This window comes from Galeopterus variegatus, unplaced genomic scaffold (assembly GCF_000696425.1).
Source record: "Galeopterus variegatus unplaced genomic scaffold, G_variegatus-3.0.2 Scaffold9316, whole genome shotgun sequence".
Classification (NCBI taxonomy): Eukaryota; Metazoa; Chordata; class Mammalia; order Dermoptera; family Cynocephalidae; genus Galeopterus; species Galeopterus variegatus.
In genome coordinates, this window is record NW_007735427.1 from 35764 (window position 1) to 41497 (window position 5734).

Here is a 5734-nt window from a genome sequence, read left to right on the forward strand (position 1 = left end):
GGGGCGGGGGGGGCCCGGCCTCCCTGACGTCGCCAAGGACCAGGCCACCAGACCCTGCTCAGCTGCCCTTCACATGGGCTGGTCCCTGCCTACTCAGTAAGGAGACTCAAGGAAAATGTTTTCTCTGCACGTACCCCAGCTCCCAAATGTTCTTCAATCTCTTTTGAAACAGCGAGCGTGCGGTTAGCAGGAGCCTAGCTGAGCCCAGTATGCCCCGGCCTTGGTGCTGCGATGGGGAGAGAGGAGGCAGCCGCCTCTCTCCTGCAGCCCCGCCTCCAGTGGGAGGGCCCAGCAAAGCTTCCCAGAGCCTCCTGGGTGCTGGGCATGTGCGGGGCCTGGTCTACATGGGGAGTGGAGCAGCAGAGAGCCTGAGGAGGTGTGTCATGCTCTGCCGGGAGGAGCGTCTGGTTCTCTCAGGCCTTCCTGGAGGGGCCTGGCCAATTTCAAGGCTGAGAGCTGTGCTCAGGAAAGGTCCAGGCCTTGTGTCCAGGACAGGGGTGCGCAATGTGTGGACTGTCTTGGGTCCCAGCTCATCTTGCCGGAGGCAGCAGGAGCCATGGGAGGACCTCCCATCTCACCCGGGCTCCACGCAGCAGGGCAGGCAGAGTAGTCAGAGGCTCTGCTCTGCATAGATAGGAGGGGACAGAAGGCCAGAGGAGGGCTGCAGAGGAGGCCGTGGTTTGTGACAGACGTGCAGATGAGATAGTTGGTGGTGATGCTCCTCAGGGTGCGGGGTAGAGCTGACGCTTCTGCTGTGGGCTGGGAGGTGACCCACAGCCTCCAGGAGCTACGAGCTCAGGTTAGGGCATGCTGCGCTGGAGGCACTGGGCCGAGATGCGATGTCCAGTCCGTGTTTGGAGTCGCGGATGTGGCATGTGGGTGAAAGACCTGCAGGAAGCGGGGAGGGGTTGTGTGCGGTGAGCCTGGGTGAGGTTTCCAGGCAGTGGCTATGGAGCAAGAGACACTGTGGAATGGGCGCCTGCATGGCAGGATGTGTGGAGGAAGAGGGGCTGGTGCAGAGAGACCTGGGAGAGCCTGCAGGATGGCCAGAGGGCAGAGGGCAGGGCAGGTGGCCCGAGTTGAGGAGGAGGCAGCACCTCGTGTGTGTGGTCAGCAGGGGCTGTGGAGCCCCAGGCTGAGGTATGTGGGGTGCAGGAGGGTGGGTGGCCTCAGGGAAGTAGAGGGGCGGGATACAGAGCTCTGTGAGCCAAAGGAGAGTGGAGAGGACTCTGCAGCACCTGGAGGGCACAGTAGGCAACCATAGAGAGAGACAGGGACAGCAGGGGACAGCAGACGCATGGGGGCTGGGAGGAGCATGGGGTGCCGTGGGTGCTGGCAGTGTTGGTGGGACTTGCACTGGCAGGTGGCTGAGCTGCCTGGGTGGGAAGCCTGGCAGGGGGACCGAGTCTCAGGATGGGGTCTGCAGGCCTAGGGGCTGGAAACAGCAGGCTGCCCAGATGTGCCGCTGAGATGCGGCTCAGGAATCTGAGCAGAACCTTCTCCAGCTGCACAGGGCGAGCTGCATGCGGGATGCGACCTCCTCCTGAGGCCACCTGATCTCGCGGGGCTCAAAGCCTTGAGCTTCTAAGAGGGTCTACAGCAAGTGGCTTCCTGGACAGTGAATGGGGACTTCCAAGGCAGCCCCCATGGCCCTATCACCTGGGGGGTGGGAGTGGGGAAGGGAAGGGACAAGAAGGGGATCCACTCAGAGTGAACATCGGGACTCTAGCTGGGGACGACTCCCTTTGTCAGGGCAGGGAGGCAGGGCTTGAGCCAGGGCATCCCTCTCAGAGCTGTGGGGACAGCTGTGGAGTCAGCAGTGATGCAGAGGAGAGCAGGACACCCGAGGACTCTTGTCCCTCTCAGTCACTGAGAGGCTGGATCAGACTTCTCCTGAAGGCCTGTGAACCTGTGGCCTCTCCACTGAGGTGAGAACGTGCTCCTGTCGCTAATGTCCGTTTGAGCTGGATTTCCTGTGTTTACGACCCAAAAGTTCTAACTGACAGCGTGCTCAAAACGTTCACCGAAGACATCACACCGCTGTTTGCTAGAAATGGTCACGCTTGCAGAATTCTGTGAGGGAGAGTGAATAACCCACGTGCAAATAGTGACCTTTACAACGACCCTGAGGAAAAGAGAAATTGCTGCCAGGTGGAACATTCTGGAAATGCAGGTGGGGGTCACCCTCACACCTGCCCAGGCTTGGGGAAAGCCACTGGACATCTTGTTCCCACAGCTGGAAGCAGAAAACATGAAGAGATGGTTTTCTGATTTGACGAAACACAGCACAGCAAAACAGCAATCGAATCGACAACAAATACCCCGTTTTTTCCTCCATTTTTCCATCTATAAGGAAGGGATCATGGAAAATAAATGCAACCCGCAGGGCTCCTGGGGAAGGCAAATGGGGTCATCAACGAGCTTCACTGGGCGACCCAGATGTTGACTGTCCTTGCGGGGCACTTTGTTGAGGGGCAACCCTTGAGATGTCCAGAGACGAGAAGGTCCAGACAGTGGGGAGCCCAGTCCAGCCTCCGCTCCCCGGACTGGGACGCCTCAGCTCAGGTTCTGCAGCTCAGGCCGCTGGACTGACAGGCGAGGGCTCTCGTTTCTGACGGACACTGAAAACAAGGCCCCGAAGCCTGAGCCTGTGTTCTTCCTGTGTGACGGGTGACATTCCCACGGTGACACCCGTACCTCTTTCGGGAGAGATGGGACACACGGCTCTGGACACGGCGCCCACGTGCTGGTCTAGAAACTCACGTCTGCCTGTGTCCAGATCAGAGGACGCACCCTCCTTCCAGCAGCGGCGGGGTCGCGTGTGACTTGGCACACACAGGATTGCTTTTGCTCGTTCGCGTTTTTATTTTTTTTAAACAGACTCTACGAAGCAGTAAGTCACTCCTTTATCTCTCAGTCTCACTTCTCTAAAACTTGTGGCTTCTCTAGTTTTGTCCACATTTTGAAAACACGTCACTTTGATGCCAAGATGAACAAATGTGGTTCTTTATCATGTTGGAATTGACCCAATGATTCACAGATTAAAAAAAAAAAAAAGCAAAACGATCAAGTTGGGAAAAGTTGCACATTCTGTTTGTTGGACGGTTCTGCTGACCCCGCAGACCCGCTTCCTCCCACTGTCCATTTTGGAGAGTTCTAAAAATTAATAAAAAACAAACCCAGAGCTCCTGCCTTCATTTTTATGTCCTTTGTGCTGACAGTGTTTCCCTGCCCCCGGCTCCTCTGTGTAAACAGCCCTATCTCTGCACGGCCGTCCCTGTCCCTCCCCCTCGGCTGATTGGAGCAGGGGATGCTGGACCCAATGGCAGCCAACCGGGAAGCTGCCAAGGGCCGTGGCATGGGTGTCCTGGATCAAAAAGATGAGCTGGGCCAGGCAGAGTCCTCTCAGGGATTGGGAAACACAGAGCTGATCTCATGGGCTGTGGGGGCTGAAGCCAGAAGGATGCGGGTCTGGAGTCAGCGCAGGGGTGGGGGAGGCAGCAGCACGTGAGCCTGAGCAAGCGGGAGAGGAAGGAACAGCACACGGGAGGAGACGGAGACAGACAGGGCCACCGGCACACGAGCCACGCAGGGAAGCGGAGGTGACCACACCGCCCAGCGGCAGGTGGAGAGAGGGGTCACCCAACCCCAGATGGCCTCTCCTAGAACATTCGCTCCACAGTGTGCAGCTTTCAGACATCTTTTAGGGCCTCTGTTACATCCTCTTGACCCACCTCTGTGCTCCAGTTACTACTGAGGGATGAGCTGTGTGCAGCTGTGTCCTGGCCGTACTTCATTTGGGCATCAGATACTTACTCATTCTCTGTCCAGGGCCTCCTGGACACATGTCATTGGACATCACATCCATTCTGTGACATGCCCATGAGTGATAGTTCAAGGGGTTTAAATATCCTGGGACATCTCTTGACCTGTGGGACAGGAGCAGAAAGATACATTTCCCTCTTGTGTGTCCTAGAGAAAGGGGTGATTCTGAGCTGATCCTCCATGGCTGCTCAGAGGGTCCTCAGCATGTCTGAGCCCCCACTGCCCACCATGGTGACCAGGCTGGTGATGCACCCTTGGATCAGCTTTCCTTCCTTGCCTCTTTCATTTGCCCAGTCCCCCTAGTCCTTTGTTCCCTGGGAACTTTACAGAATAAACTATCTATATTAAAACTTTGTCTCAGACTCTACTTTGAGGGGGAAGCCAAGCAAAGACACCCCACTTCTTGAAGTAACTTCAATGAAGCTCTCTACTTGCAACAAAAATAACTCAATCTAGAAGGTCCTTTAAAAAAGATTTAAAACTTTTACTTTCAGGAACATGGCAAACTAGGTTACTCAAACAACATTCCTGATGAAAACAAACAAAAATGCAGGAAAAAATATTTTTAGATCTTCTCAAAAACAATGCAGAGCAAACAAGATGGTAAGAAACCAACAGGCTAAAATATAAAGAAAAATGGGTTCCAGATTTTAAAAAGTCAAAATAGGTAAGCTGCTAGTGCCCCAGGGTCATTTGAAGACCCAGGCAAACCTGCCCTGCTGCAGCTTAGGTAGTCTATGTGGTGTGGAGACCTCCCAAGATGGATAATCTAATAAGACACCCTCTCCACATTGGCCTGAGAACCCTACCCCCAAATGGACCACCACGCCATGCCCAGGGGACTTTAAGGAGAGGTGCTTTGGTGCTGAGCAGAGTGCAGAGAAAAACCGACCTGTGAGAATATGTAAACACAAGCCAAATCTGACACATATTTGCACCCTAAATTTATGTCACTCTGGTGATCAAAACAAAATAAAAATGGAATTCAGAAAATGTTCAAGTAACCCACAAGAGGACAGGAAAAAGAAAACAGAACAAATTTTAAAAAATGGCAGACTTAAGTTCTAACATATCAATAATTACATTAAATGTAAATAGTCTAAATATACCAATTAAAAGACAGAAACTGGCAGCTTGGAAGAAAAAACATCACCCAACTATATACTGTCTCCAAGAAATGCACTTCAAATATAATGGTATAGACATATAAAAAGCAAAAGGATAAAAAAAGATATATCATGGAAACATTAATCAAGGGAAAGCAGAAGTGGCTACGTCAATATCAGATAAAGTAGATTTCGGAGCAAGTAAATTACCAGAATAAGAGAGAGGACATTATACAGTGGTAAAAGGGTCAACCCAATAAAATTGATAGCAATCCTAAATGTGTATGCACCAAGCAACAGAGCTGCAAAATATGTGATGCAAACACTAATAGAATTGAAAGGAGAAACAGGCCAATCCACAATCATAGTTGGAGACTTCAAATTCTCCTCTCAACAATAAATAGAATAAGTAAAAGATAATCAAAAATAAAGTACTCAAAACACCATCAACAAATAAGGTCTATCCACATTGTCACTACAGTCCACCGAAGAACAGCAGAATACATTTTTTTTTTAAGTGCCAACAGAACATATATCAAGACAGACCACAGCCTGGGTGATAAAACAAACCTCAACAAATTCAAAACAAAGAAAAGTATGTAGAGTGTGTTCTCCAGTCACAATGCAATCAAACCAGAAATCAATAATAGAAACAAAACAGGAAAAAATCTCCCAAAACTTGTAAACTAAAAAAACACAAATGAGCCAAAGAGGAAATCTCAAGAGAGAGAGAGAGAGAGAGAGAGAGAGAGAGAGAGAGAGAGAGAAAAGAATACATGGAACTGAAAATGAAAACACAACAT

At 51.5% G+C, this 5734-nt stretch overlaps 1 protein-coding gene across 1 annotated transcript in view; it reads right to left on the bottom strand.

Moving 5' to 3' along the window:
• LOC103609186 overlaps nt 1–5734 on the bottom strand; it is a 17387-nt gene that overhangs the window by 5866 nt on the left and 5787 nt on the right. The gene's annotated exons all lie outside the window — the stretch shown is intronic.